At 27.8% G+C, this 16,174-nt stretch overlaps 1 pseudogene; it reads left to right on the top strand.

Moving 5' to 3' along the window:
- The first annotated feature begins 4,845 nt into the window (after window positions 1-4,845).
- LOC145263315 (5S ribosomal RNA) lies at window positions 4,846-4,962 on the top strand (annotated as a pseudogene).
- Window positions 4,963-16,174: the final 11,212 nt, after the last annotated feature.

Below are 16,174 nucleotides of genomic sequence, written 5' to 3'. Positions count from 1 at the left end.
TTGGGGAGAGTGGGGCTTACTATAAAATTTCCGCATGGGAACATGCGCTTCGATTGCAGTTTTGAACCAGTCAGTGGTCTCGTTTGCACATTGTTCAGCAGGGAGAGAGAACATATTTTTCCATGGAGCATCTCTAATTAGTTCCCTGATGGCTTCCCAGTCAGCCTTATTATAATATCTCGTTGTTTTGAGCACTGGCTCTTCAGTTTTGGGTCTAGAGTTTAGGGCGATTTCAACCATTATCACTGCATGATCAGCGTTCCCGAGTGGGCTGTGGGCCTTCGTTATGCAGTCATCGGGAACTGTGGTCAAAAACAGATCTAGAAGTGATGCGTGTTGTTCTTCCTGGTCAGGGAAACGGGTTGGAAACGTAACAATTTGTGATAGGGAGTGAGATATAGCGAAGCTATGGGTTGTGCTGCCCGCTGCATCTGTGTGAGTAGAGAATCCAAGCCAGTTTTTGTGGTGGACATTAAAGTCACCAAACACATGTATTTGTGCGCTAGTGTCGAGGGACAGTGCCGTGTCTATGCTGTCAGATACTTTGTTTATTATAGAGCAGTCCTGAGTCGAGGGAGAGCGGTAGAGAAAATAATAGTAGCTAATTCGTCTCTGTATTGATTTGGTGAATAACGACAAAAGAATTGTCAGTTGTATGTATGATTTTATCAAGCATTTGAAAAGTGCAAGCTACAAAATTATATATGCATTGAATAACGCAACTCACGTAAAGGTTACTTACGGGAGGAACCAGGTGAAAGTTGCCAACATCCTAAGTGAAAGTAATTTATGTGGAACGAATTGGATTCGAACTTGGGATACCCAAGTCGCCAGTCCGTGTCGTTAACCACTTGACCACCGTCATCTCCCAGTGAAATAAGGTTACATCATTTGTTCCTATTTATTTTCCTCCCCTCAAGGACAAAGTTAGACACAATATGGGTAAAATCCAGCTTAGCCCACAGGGGCACTCTAGATTAGAACAAAAATAAAAAAAAAATTCTCAGTCTAGAAGAACCTCTCCTTCACTGACAGAGACCAGAATGAATTAAGCGTAATATCAAAACAGGTACTACCTTTTATTCATAAACTACGAGGTGCTTTCAACAAGTTTCCAGGCTTTTTTGTACAGGCATTTAAAAATTTAAAAAATGCAATCTGAACGTGAGGATACTTTAGAAGAAAGATATGCAATAAATTTCTGTTTTAAACTTGCAAAAAACAAGGATGGAATACTGTTGCCATAGCTTGGCAGGAGCTGCTAAAAAAAGCCTATCCTGCCTTGACAGAGTACAAAATAGACTTCGTGGCTTAGTGGGGGATGCCCTTTTATCTACCCTGCAACCTCTCTCCCACAGAAGAGACGTTGCGAGCCTATCCTTGTTTTATCGTTATTTCCATGGCAGGTGCTCGTCTGAACTCCAATCTCTGGTCCCCCCTCGCCAATCTTTCACGAAAAACACCCGTCTAGCTGAATCCACTGTGAAAAATTTCCCCCACTCTCTATCTGTGCCTTAATCAAAACGCGGATTCCATGAACAAAGCTTCTTTCTTAGAACTTCACCCCTGTGGAACTCTGTTCCGTCTGCCTGCTTCCCACCGGACTACAACTTGGATGTGTTCAAGTCCAACGTTAACAAATTCCTAATGAACCGCCCCCTTAAGTAAACACTTCATCAAATCTCCACACTAACGTAATGTACTTGCAATAACCCTTATCCTTGAGTGGCTTCCGGTCCTTGATAAGTGGTGATCACTGTGTAAAAAAAAAAAAAAAAAAAAATGCCACAGAAACGTGTGGAATGCTTTAGGCTGCTTTTGGACCATCTTGCATGAATCGAACATCAGTTTTTAAGTGACAGAAGAGATTCAAAGAAGGGAGTCTGTGAGGAATGATGAGAGGTGTGGGAGGAATAAGGGAGTTATACCGTAGGCATTAAACGTAACGAATTCTTTTTTGAAAAGATGGACTATAAAAGAACAGAAAGAAACTGAAACATGTGCATGCAAGTATTGTTTATTTTTCTAAACCATTCACTTCTTGTAAGTAAAAAAAAAAAATACTCAAGCTGAGATCGAAACCAAACCGTAAAGATGGTGAGTCAAGTACGATAACCATCAGACCAGCTTACCGCGTACTTTAAAAAGTGTTTTCAAACCTACTTATTCTTAACATAAGGAAGCTGTCATGTTTACGACTGCACATGTACGTCGTGAAACAGTTGGCTGACATAAAAATCTGATGACCCCCTCCACCTACCAATTTTTCAATTTTGAACCCTTAGCAACCCTTTAAAAAGTTTTCCACGTGTCTGAATACCCTATATATACCAAATCTCAAGTATGGAAATAAAAAATTCTTTGAACATATAGGTTGAGAAGTGTCCTCACACACAATCTCACTTTTATATATATATATATATATATATATATATATATATATATATATATATATATATATATATATATATATAATAACAAAAAAAAAATAATTCATCATAAATAGTTAGGTTAAGTTTTATTAATTATTAAAATTAAACTAATAAATGTAACGTTGTTTCACAAGTAAAATTCATTTATTTTGCTTGTGGACAATAAAAAAGTTCTTTATAGAAGCTATTAAAACAATAAAATGCAAAGTCTAGCAATGAATGTTATAATTTTTTGAAGCTACAATATCAACCTCTTTTTTTGTATAGAAAAGTAGCAGGGAGACTCGACGTTGTCCGGGATTGAATGCGGATCAACATTTTTCCCTCTCATATATTTATTTCCATCGAATTCGGTGAAATCGCCCATTTTTCCCAATCAAATCGATTGATTCCTTGCTCTAGTTAGAGACCTCCCTTGCAGTGTACCGGGAGGAAGCTTCACATGCCCCCCCCCCAGTAACTTCATTCACAATTTATTATAGTTTAAATTTCAATGAAGTGAATCTTATGTTGATTTTATAGAACTATCTGTAAATAATGGATTTCCTTAAAGTTTAAAATGCAAAAGTCAAGTAATATGGTTCAATTGTGCTCTAAACAGAAACATTCATTTCGAACGCGCCTCTGTCTTATCAAAGAGCCAACTGTTGATTTTATGAAATCATTTTTACATAATCACTTGAATTAAAGTTAAACGTACAAAAATCATGGTTCAAGTGTGCTCTAAACAGAAACATTAATTTCGAACGCGCCCCTGTCCTATAAAAGAATCTACAGTTGATTTTATAGTCTGAACCTTTCTGCTTATGCGGTGATAAAACTTCTCAAATGCACTTATGATGTTAGGTTGTATAAAAGTGTTAACTTTGGTTAAAATCCAACTCCTTTCTTTAATCAGATTTTTTCGATTACTGATTTTGATACTTATCAGACGCATTCCAGTACAAAACCTATATAAGAACACTCCCAGACACCACGTAGCTTCGCGTGAATTTTCCAAAAATCGACCCCGCTATTTCCGAATCTATAGTGAACGAACACACACACAGTTCTTTTTATATAATACGTAAAACGCTGAAATGTTCCGAAACGCTGCGCCAATAAAATCGCTGCAGTCAGCATCATTAAAAATGTTTTTTTTTATTGATTATATATATATATTAGAGCGTCGCTTATATGCTAATGGTAATTCGTGTTACACTTCTCAATATGCTCAACTCAAGATGAGGAGCATTATAGTCATCCACATACAGTACGGCTACACAGGCAATTACCTCAAGCCAGGATTGAAACCCGACCGTTTGTACGGAAGTCAAGGCTCCTAACCATTACGCTATGGGCAGCTGCTTGAACGCGTAGTGAGTTTAACGATGTTTTGACATCGTCCGAAATACCTTCGCTCGATTTGTTTACACAAAGAGCGTCGCTTATATGCTAATGGTAATTCGTGTTTCACTTCTCAATATGCTTAACTCAAGGTGAGGAGCATTATAACTGGTAGCAAGCCAAATAAATTTTTCATTTTTTTTTTTTTTTAATGATTTTTTTTTTGTTCAAATCAAGATATATATATATATATATATATATATATATATATATATATATATATATATATATATATATATATCTTGATTTGAACAAAAAAAAATCATTAAAAAAAAAATGAAAAATTTATTTTGCTTGCTACCAGTTGTTTTTTTTTGATTCAAAAATAAATATTTATTCATGAAACTTTCATTTCATGAGGAATTTTGAAATTTAATTTCCTTAAAGTTTCTTTAAAAAAAATGTCCAATATTGTATTTTCTTCGTAACAACAACAAAAATATTGTTTTCGTTTATTTTTTTTCAATTCATTTTCTAATATATTATCTTCGTAATAACACATATAACGTTTCTCATTTAAAAAATAAATTGCGCTAAAAATAAAATAAATTAAATAAAAATGAAAATAAACAATTCACGAAAATTTCGGCATTTTACGTAAACTGGGCGAAAATTAATTTGAGTCTTTCGTGGTTGACTACGGAATATTTTAAGCCAACTAACCAAATGAAGAAACGAAATAAATTGCTAAAGCCTATAACAGAGCAAGGATTGTTTAAAACAAGGTGAGCTCGTTTGAATAAATAAACATGTTTAATTAACAACGAAGTGCATTCACTTGGTTTTGACATTAAAGTTGTTTCTGTGTTATTTTAAGACAGAAAAAAATGACTGACTGTAGTTATGACTACAGAAACTAGAACAGTTATTCTTAAGAGGCGCCCATTCGCATTTAACTACTGCAAATTAAAGCGTGACAGACCAATAGAAATGCTATTTCAAACATGGGAGGTGACGGTAGTCTATAATATAAATCTCACATGTCTGTTTAAATGTATGTATGTATGTATGTATGTATGTATGTATTGTGTACGGCACAATCACGTTGACACACCGGTTCTCATCAGATCACAGAAGTTAAGCAACGTTGAGCCTGGCTAGTACCAGATGGGTGACCATTTTGGAAGGCTAGGCGCTGTATGTGCTTTCCGCTTATCTCGGCATTGTTTCTAGTCGTCCTGAACCTCCAATTGCCACTGGTTTTCAACAATGTTGACTCAGGAGAGGTGTGGGTAGAGATTGCGCAACTCTTGCCACAAAAATTTCGCGCGCAAGCACCCTTACAGTGGATATCCATAGTCTGTCAAAACTGAAGGAAGCCTTTTTTTATGTATGTATTATCTCCTCTTTTCGATTGACTAGCCTTAATTTAAACCTTCGCCACTTCCGGTTTGGCGATGGGCGCAATAGCAAAGACGTCACACTTTTTTTCACGTTCTTTTCCTCCTTCGCGATACGGGTTCAAGCCTACCTGCTTAATACTTTTTTTTCTTCTTCAATGCACACCTACAAACACCCGGATAACGCTGGCCACTCAGGCTAGTCTAGTAATACACTACACAGACTGACGACTTGGGAGTTCCAAGCTCGAATCCAGTTCATTCCACAAAAATCACTTTCACTTAGGATGCTGGCACCTTCTCCTGGTCCCTCTTGTAAGTACTCGATGTCTTTCTAGAAAGAATTCTGACTATAAAAGTATCGGGGTAACTAATGCCAACAATAGAATCTCCGTATTCATACTTATATGATGATGATAATGATGATGATGATGATGATTACAAACTTGAATGTTTAACTAGTTCAAATTGACAAAGAGAAATGCTACTCCAAACCTGAACTTGACAGACCAATGCAAATGCTATTAGGTTGATGCAAAAGTTTTTTTCGATTTAATTTTTCATCTTGAAAATAAAAAAAAGTTTTGAAAATCTTCATTCATAACAATAGCGACCTTTTCTCTTTATAACTTCATTCCATCTATCGACGAGCTTGTAAATGCCTCGCCTGTATTCAAGTTTAGATGTGAAATATAAATCGAATTCATTTTCAATCTCTTCTTGTGGTGTTCACCGAAGGTCATCTAAATGGTTTTGTAATCCTCAAAATAAAAGATAATCAGCGGGAGCTAGGTTAGGAGAATATGCGGGATGGGGCATATTTTACTAACCAAATTCTCCTAGGAGATCTTTGGTTAGTAGTGTTGTGTGAGGACGAGCATTATCATGATGGAAGATGAATCCCTTTCCGTTGACTAAAGAAGATTTTGCTGATTTAAAATTTCATCTTGAAAATTGAAAACTGTTTTTGAAAATCTTTACTCACAGCAATAACCACCTTTGCTTTCTATGACTTATTTTCATCTGTCGACAAATTTATAAATGCTTCTCTTGTGAATTTTTTTTAAAGTTTTGATATGAAATATGGATCTAACTCATATTCAATTGCCTCTTGTGATGTTAACTGAAGTCCATCTAAATGGTTTTGCAATCCTCGGAATAAGTGATAATCCGAGGGAGCAAGGGCAGGAGAATAGGCAGGATGAAGCAAGATTTTCCAACCAAATTTTCATAGGAGATTTTTGGTTAGTAGTGCTGTGTGAGGACAAGCATTATCGTGATGAAAGATGATTCCCTTTCTCTTGACTAAAGAAGATTATTTTCGCGTCATGAGAATATTGCAGGAAAATATGAATCATGTTTTATTAATCTAGAAGGAAATTTTTAAAAATTAATCACGATTATATGTTTAAAATAATAACAATATACATACAGTAAATTACAATAGTTTCTACAAACTGGCAAAATGTTTTGTACTGACCTGATATTTCAAACTCGAGTTTGACAGATAAAAGAAAACGCTAATACGGACTTAAGCTTGACAGATGATCGAACATGCTGTTACCAATTTAAACTTAAGCATTAGCCTTTTCGTAAGTACCTGATGTCATTCTAGAAAGAGTTCTAACTAGAACGATATTGGGAAACAAATGCCAACAATAATAATCTGATTAATACGAAATGAATAAATGATGCTCACCCCTCCACCACTAACAAACAACAAGAACAACACAAAACCAATAACAATAACACCAATAGCACCACCACCAACACCAACAAGAATAACACCAACACCACTAACAACAACACCACCAACAACAACAACACCAATAAGCAAGGCATTTAGCTCGTCGACAGATGAAATCAAGTTATAAAGAGAAAAGATCATTATTGTTATGAATAAATATTTTCAAAAAAATATTTTCATTTTCAAGATTTCAATCGATCGAAAACTTAAAAAAACTTTCACACCTTAAAAAAATAGACGTTGGAATATTGGCACCATGCACTGGGAACTACCTATTTAGACCAATCCCATAAAACTATTCTCCACAGCCTCTCCTAGATAATCCACAGCGTGAATCCCTTTAACCTTACTTCCATCCAGAAATTCAAACTATCCATTTCCTATTTGCTAACCTCCCCACAAGAGCAAAGTTAGATACAAGTGTGGTACTATTTGTTGTTAGTACCACTGATCGTCGTGGTCCCCTACTCCCCCCGCCATGATCGGGAGGTGATTTGGTCGCGCGTGGAGCGATATATAAGAAAAATGGGACCACAATGCGCTTTCACTTGCCTCGTCCTCTTTTGTCCCAGACAGCCATGGGATGAGCATGTATTTTTTCTGCCTCTCTGTAATCGAAAAGGGAACACCTCCCTTGCCATAAGCACTAGTAAGGACTATCTAGGTAGCTATCTCAGTCTAAAATTTTTTAAATGTTTAAGCATTAATTGCTTTTGACCCGTTTTGTAAAACATAGTAATATATTAAATTGCTTTTGATTCCTTTTGTAAAACATTGTAATATATTAAATTGCTTTTGATTCCTTTTGTAAAACATTGTAATATATTTAATTGCTTTTGACCCGTTTTGTAAAACATAGTAATATATTAAATTGCTTTTGATTCCTTTTGTAAAACATTGTAATATATTTAATTGCTTTTGATTCCTTTTGTAAAACATTGTAATATATTAAATTGCTTTTGATTCCTTTTGTAAAACATTGTAATATATTAAATTGCTTTTGATTCCTTTTGTAAAACATTGTAATATATTAAATTGCTTTTGATTCCTTTTGTAAAACATTGTAATATATTTAATTGCTTTTGATCCTTTTGTAAAACATTGTAATATATTAAATTGCTTTTGATTCCTTTTGTAAAACATTGTAATATATTTAATTGCTTTTGATCCTTTTGTAAAACATTCTAATATATTAAATTGCTTTTGATTCCTTTTGTAAAACATTGTAATACGTTTAATTGCTTTTGATCATTTTGTAAAACATTGTAATATATTTAATTTCTTTTGATCATTTTGTAAAACATTGTAATATATTTAATTGCTTTTGATCCCTTTTGTAAAACATTGTAACATATTTAATTGCTTTTGATTCCTTTTGTTAAACATTGTAATATATTTAATTGCTTTTGACCCGTTTTGTAAAACATAGTAATATATTAAATTGCTTTTGATTCCTTTTGTAAAACATTGTAATATATTTAATTGCTTTTGATTCCTTTTGTAAAACATTGTAATATATTTAATTGCTTTTGATCCCTTTTGTAAAACGTTGTAATATATTTAATTGATTTTGATCCCTTTTGCAAAACATTGTAATATATTTAATTGCTTTTGATTCCTTTTGTAAAACATTGTAATACGTTTAATTGCTTTTGATCATTTTGTAAAACATTGTAATATATTTAATTTCTTTTGATCATTTTGTAAAACATTGTAATATATTTAATTGCTTTTGATCCCTTTTGTAAAACATTGTAACATATTTAATTGCTTTTGATTCCTTTTGTTAAACATTGTAATATATTTAATTGCTTTTGACCCGTTTTGTAAAACATAGTAATATATTAAATTGCTTTTGATTCCTTTTGTAAAACATAGTAATATATTTAATTGCTTTTGATCCCTTTTGTAAAACGTTGTAATATATTTAATTGATTTTGATCCCTTTTGCAAAACATTGTAATATATTTAATTGCTTTTGATTCCTTTTGTAAAACATTGTAATACGTTTAATTGCTTTTGATCATTTTGTAAAACATTGTAATATATTTAATTTCTTTTGATCATTTTGTTAAACATTGTAATATATTTAATTGATTTTGATCCCTTTTGTAAAACGTTGTAATATATTAAATTGCTTTTGATTCCTTTTGTAAAACATTGTAATACGTTTAATTGCTTTTGATCATTTTGTAAAACATTGTAATATATTTAATTTCTTTTGATCATTTTGTTAAACATTGTAATATATTTAATTGCTTTTGATCCCTTTTGTAAAACATTGTAACATATTTAATTGCTTTTGATTCCTTTTGTTAAACATTGTAATATATTTAATTGCTTTTGACCCGTTTTGTAAAACATAGTAATATATTAAATTGCTTTTGATTCCTTTTGTAAAACATTGTAATATATTTAATTGCTTTTGATCCCTTTTGTAAAACGTTGTAATATATTTAATTGATTTTGATCCCTTTTGCAAAACATTGTAATATATTTAATTGCTTTTGATCATTTTGTAAAAAGTTGTAATATATTTAATTTCTTTTGATCATTTTGTAAAACATTTTAATATATTTAATTGCTTTTGATTCCTTTTGTTAAACATTGTAATATATTTAATTGCTTTTGACCCGTTTTATAAAACATAGTAATATATTAAATATCTTTTGATTCCTTTTGTAAAACATTTTAATATATTTAATTGCTTTTGATCCCTTTTGTAAAACGTTGTAATATATTTAATTGATTTTGATCCCTTTTGCAACACATTGTAATATATTTAATTGCTTTTGATCATTTTGTAAAAAGTTGTAATATATTTAATTTCTTTTGATCATTTTGTAAAACATTTTAATATATTTAATTGCTTTTGATTCCTTTTGTTAAACATTGTAATATATTTAATTGCTTTTGACCCGTTTTGTAAAACATAGTAATATATTAAATTGCTTTTGATTCCTTTTGTTAAACATTGTAATATATTTAATTGCTTTTGACCCGTTTTGTAAAACATAGTAATATATTAAATTGCTTTTGATTCCTTTTGTAAAACATTGTAATATATTTAATTGCTTTTTATCCTTTTGTAAAACATTGTAATATATTTACTTGCTTTTGATCCCTTTTGTAAAACATTGTAATATATTTAATTGCTTTTGATCCCTTTTGTAAAACATTGTAATATGTTTAATTTCTTTTGATCCCTTTTGTAAAACATTGTAATATATTTAATTGCTTTTGATCTCTTTTGTAAAACATTGTAATATATTTAATTGCTTTTGATCCCTTTTGTAAAACGTTGTAATATATTTAATTGATTTTGATCCCTTTTGCAAAACATTGTAATATATTTAATTGCTTTTGATTCCTTTTGTAAAACATTGTAATACGTTTAATTGCTTTTGATCATTTTGTAAAACATTGTAATATATTTAATTTCTTTTGATCATTTTGTAAAACATTGTAATATATTTAATTGCTTTTGATCCCTTTTGTAAAACATTGTAACATATTTAATTGCTTTTGATTCCTTTTGTTAAACATTGTAATATATTTAATTGCTTTTGACCCGTTTTGTAAAACATAGTAATATATTAAATTGCTTTTGATTCCTTTTGTAAAACATAGTAATATATTTAATTGCTTTTGATCCCTTTTGTAAAACGTTGTAATATATTTAATTGATTTTGATCCCTTTTGCAAAACATTGTAATATATTTAATTGCTTTTGATTCCTTTTGTAAAACATTGTAATACGTTTAATTGCTTTTGATCATTTTGTAAAACATTGTAATATATTTAATTTCTTTTGATCATTTTGTTAAACATTGTAATATATTTAATTGATTTTGATCCCTTTTGTAAAACGTTGTAATATATTAAATTGCTTTTGATTCCTTTTGTAAAACATTGTAATACGTTTAATTGCTTTTGATCATTTTGTAAAACATTGTAATATATTTAATTTCTTTTGATCATTTTGTTAAACATTGTAATATATTTAATTGCTTTTGATCCCTTTTGTAAAACATTGTAACATATTTAATTGCTTTTGATTCCTTTTGTTAAACATTGTAATATATTTAATTGCTTTTGACCCGTTTTGTAAAACATAGTAATATATTAAATTGCTTTTGATTCCTTTTGTAAAACATTGTAATATATTTAATTGCTTTTGATCCCTTTTGTAAAACGTTGTAATATATTTAATTGATTTTGATCCCTTTTGCAAAACATTGTAATATATTTAATTGCTTTTGATCATTTTGTAAAAAGTTGTAATATATTTAATTTCTTTTGATCATTTTGTAAAACATTTTAATATATTTAATTGCTTTTGATTCCTTTTGTTAAACATTGTAATATATTTAATTGCTTTTGACCCGTTTTATAAAACATAGTAATATATTAAATATCTTTTGATTCCTTTTGTAAAACATTTTAATATATTTAATTGCTTTTGATCCCTTTTGTAAAACGTTGTAATATATTTAATTGATTTTGATCCCTTTTGCAACACATTGTAATATATTTAATTGCTTTTGATCATTTTGTAAAAAGTTGTAATATATTTAATTTCTTTTGATCATTTTGTAAAACATTTTAATATATTTAATTGCTTTTGATTCCTTTTGTTAAACATTGTAATATATTTAATTGCTTTTGACCCGTTTTGTAAAACATAGTAATATATTAAATTGCTTTTGATTCCTTTTGTTAAACATTGTAATATATTTAATTGCTTTTGACCCGTTTTGTAAAACATAGTAATATATTAAATTGCTTTTGATTCCTTTTGTAAAACATTGTAATATATTTAATTGCTTTTTATCCTTTTGTAAAACATTGTAATATATTTACTTGCTTTTGATTCCTTTTGTAAAACATTGTAATATATTTAATTGCTTTTGATCCCTTTTGTAAAACATTGTAATATGTTTAATTTCTTTTGATCCCTTTTGTAAAACATTGTAATATATTTAATTGCTTTTGATCTCTTTTGTAAAACATTGTAATATATTTAATTGCTTTTGATCTCTTTTGTAAAACATTGTAATATATTTAATTGCTTTAGATCCCTTTTGTTAAACATTGTAATATATTTAATTGCTTTTGATTCCTTTTGTTAAACATTGTAATATATTTAATTGCTTTTGACCCGTTTTGTAAAACATAGTAATATATTAAATTGCTTTTGATTCCTTTTGTTAAACATTGTAATATATTTAATTGCTTTTGATCATTTTGTAAAAAGTTGTAATATATTTAATTTCTTTTGATCATTTTGTAAAACATTTTAATATATTTAATTGCTTTTGATTCCTTTTGTTAAACATTGTAATATATTTAATTGCTTTTGACCCGTTTTGTAAAACATAGTAATATATTAAATTGCTTTTGATTCCTTTTGTTAAACATTGTAATATATTTAATTGCTTTTGACCCGTTTTGTAAAACATAGTAATATATTAAATTGCTTTTGATTCCTTTTGTAAAACATTGTAATATATTTAATTGCTTTTGATCCCTTTTGTAAAACATTGTAATATATTTAATTGCTTTTGATTCCTTTTGTAAAACATTGTAATATATTTAATTGCTTTTGATCCCTTTTGTAAAACATTGTAATATGTTTAATTTCTTTTGATCCCTTTTGTAAAACATTGTAATATATTTAATTGCTTTTGATCTCTTTTGTAAAACATTGTAATATATTTAATTGCTTTTGATCTCTTTTGTAAAACATTGTAATATATTTAATTGCTTTTGATCCCTTTTGTTAAACATTGTAATATATTTGATTGCTTTTGATTCCTTTTGTTAAACATTGTAATATATTTAATTGCTTTTGATCCCTTTTGTAAAACATTGTAATATATTTAATTGCTTTTGATCCTTTTGTAAAACATTGTAATATATTTAATTGCTTTTGATTCCTTTTGTAAAACATTGTAATATATTTAATTGCTTTTGATCCTTTTGTTAAACATTGTAATATATTTAATTGCTTTTGATCCCTTTTGTAAAACATTGTAATATATTTAATTGCTTTTGATCCCTTTTGTAAAACATTGTAATATATTTAATTGCTTTTGATTCCTTTTGTTAAACATTGTAATATATTTAATTGCTTTTGATCCCTTTTGTAAAACATTGTAATATATTTAATTGCTTTTGATCCTTTTTGTAAAACATTGTAATATATTTAATTGCTTTTGATCTCTTTTGTAAAACATTGTAATATATTTAATTGCTTTTGATTCCTTTTGTTAAACATTGTAATATATTTAATTGCTTTTGATCTCTTTTGTAAAACATTGTAATATATTTAATTGCTTTTGATCTCTTTTGTAAAACATTGTAATATATTTAATTGCTTTTGATCCCTTTTGTAAAACATTGTAATATATTTAATTGCTTTTGATTCCTGTTGTAAAACGTTGTAATATATTTAATTGCTTTTGATCCCTTTTGTAAAACATTGTAATATATTTAATTGCTTTTGATCCTTTTTGTAAAACATTCTAATATATTTAATTGCTCTTGATTCCTTTTGTAAAACATTGTAATATATTTAATTGCTTTTGATCCCTTTTGTAAAACATTGTAATATATTTAATTGCTTTTGATCCTTTTGTAAAACATTGTAATATATTTAATTGCTTTTGATCATTTTGTAAAACATTGTAATATATTTAATTGCTTTTGATTCCTTTTGTAAAACATTGTAATATATTTAATTGCTTTTGATCATTTTGTAAAACATTGTAATATATTTAATTGCTTTTGATCCTTTTGTAAAACATTGTAATATATTTAATTGCTTTTGATCTCTTTTGTAAAACATTGTAATATATTTAATTGCTTTTGATTTTTTTTGTAAAACATTGTAATATATTTAATTGCTTTTGATCCCTTTTGTAAAACATTGTAATATATTTAATTGCTTTTGATCTCTTTTGTAAAACATTGTAATATATTTAATTTCTTTTGATTCCTTTTGTTAAACATTGTAATATATTTAATTGCTTTTGATCCCTTTTGTAAAACATTGTAATATATTTAATTGCTTTTGATCTCTTTTGTAAAACATTGTAATATATTTAATTGCTTTTGATCATTTTGTAAAACATTGTAATATATTTAATTGCTTTTGATCCCTTTTGTAAAACATTGTAATATATTTAATTGCTTTTGATCTCTTTTGTAAAACATTGTAATATATTTAATTGCTTTTGATCTCTTTTGTAAAACATTGTAATATATTTAATTGCTTTAGATCCCTTTTGTTAAACATTGTAATATATTTAATTGCTTTTGATTCCTTTTGTTAAACATTGTAATATATTTAATTGCTTTTGACCCGTTTTGTAAAACATAGTAATATATTAAATTGCTTTTGATTCCTTTTGTTAAACATTGTAATATATTTAATTGCTTTTGATCATTTTGTAAAAAGTTGTAATATATTTAATTTCTTTTGATCATTTTGTAAAACATTTTAATATATTTAATTGCTTTTGATTCCTTTTGTTAAACATTGTAATATATTTAATTGCTTTTGACCCGTTTTGTAAAACATAGTAATATATTAAATTGCTTTTGATTCCTTTTGTTAAACATTGTAATATATTTAATTGCTTTTGACCCGTTTTGTAAAACATAGTAATATATTAAATTGCTTTTGATTCCTTTTGTAAAACATTGTAATATATTTAATTGCTTTTGATCTCTTTTGTTAAACATTGTAATATATTTAATTGCTTTTGATCTCTTTTGTAAAACATTGTAATATATTTAATTGCTTTTGATCTCTTTTGTAAAACATTGTAATATATTTAATTGCTTTTGATCCCTTTTGTAAAACATTGTAATATATTTAATTGCTTTTGATTCCTGTTGTAAAACGTTGTAATATATTTAATTGCTTTTGATCCCTTTTGTAAAACATTGTAATATATTTAATTGCTTTTGATCCTTTTTGTAAAACATTCTAATATATTTAATTGCTCTTGATTCCTTTTGTAAAACATTGTAATATATTTAATTGCTTTTGATCTCTTTTGTAAAACATTGTAATATATTTAATTGCTTTTGATCTCTTTTGTTAAACATTGTAATATATTTAATTGCTTTTGATCTCTTTTGTAAAACATTGTAATATATTTAATTGCTTTTGATCTCTTTTGTAAAACATTGTAATATATTTAATTGCTTTTGATCTCTTTTGTTAAACATTGTAATATATTTAATTGCTTTTGATCTCTTTTGTAAAACATTGTAATATATTTAATTGCTTTTGATCCCTTTTGTAAAACATTGTAATATATTTAATTGCTTTTGATCCTTTTTGTAAAACATTCTAATATATTTAATTGCTCTTGATTCCTTTTGTAAAACATTGTAATATATTTAATTGCTTTTGATCTCTTTTGTAAAACATTGTAATATATTTAATTGCTTTTGATTCCTTTTGTAAAACATTGTAATATATTTAATTGCTTTTGATCCTTTTTGTAAAACATTCTAATATATTTAATTGCTCTTGATTCCTTTTGTAAAACGTTGTAATATATTTAATTGCTTTTGATCCCTTTTGTAAAACATTGTAATATATTTAATTGCTTTTGATCCTTTTTGTAAAACATTGTAATATATTTAATTGCTTTTGATTCCTTTTGTAAAACATTGTAATATATTTAATTGCTTTTGATCTCTTTTGTAAAACATTGTAATATATTTAATTTCTTTTGATCTCTTTTGTTAAACATTGTAATATATTTAATTGCTTTTGATCTCTTTTGTTAAACATTGTAATATATTTAATTGCTTTTGATCTCTTTTGTAAAACATTGTAATATATTTAATTGCTTTTGATCCCTTTTGTAAAACATTGTAATATATTTAATTGCTTTTGATTCCTGTTGTAAAACGTTGTAATATATTTAATTGCTTTTGATCCCTTTTGTAAAACATTGTAATATATTTAATTGCTTTTGATCCTTTTTGTAAAACATTCTAATATATTTAATTGCTCTTGATTCCTTTTGTAAAACATTGTAATATATTTAATTGCTTTTGATCCCTTTTGTAAAACATTGTAATATATTTAATTGCTTTTGATCCTTTTGTAAAACATTGTAATATATTTAATTGCTTTTGATCATTTTGTAAAACATTGTAATATATTTAATTGCTTTTGATTCCTTTTGTAAAACATTGTAATATATTTAATTGCTTTTGATCATTTTGTAAAACATTGTAAT

This window comes from Euprymna scolopes, chromosome 38, assembly GCF_053919585.1.
Source record: "Euprymna scolopes isolate OS-2025 chromosome 38, ASM5391958v1, whole genome shotgun sequence".
Classification (NCBI taxonomy): Eukaryota; Metazoa; Mollusca; class Cephalopoda; order Sepiida; family Sepiolidae; genus Euprymna; species Euprymna scolopes.
This window is presented reverse-complemented; position numbering and strand designations above follow the sequence as displayed.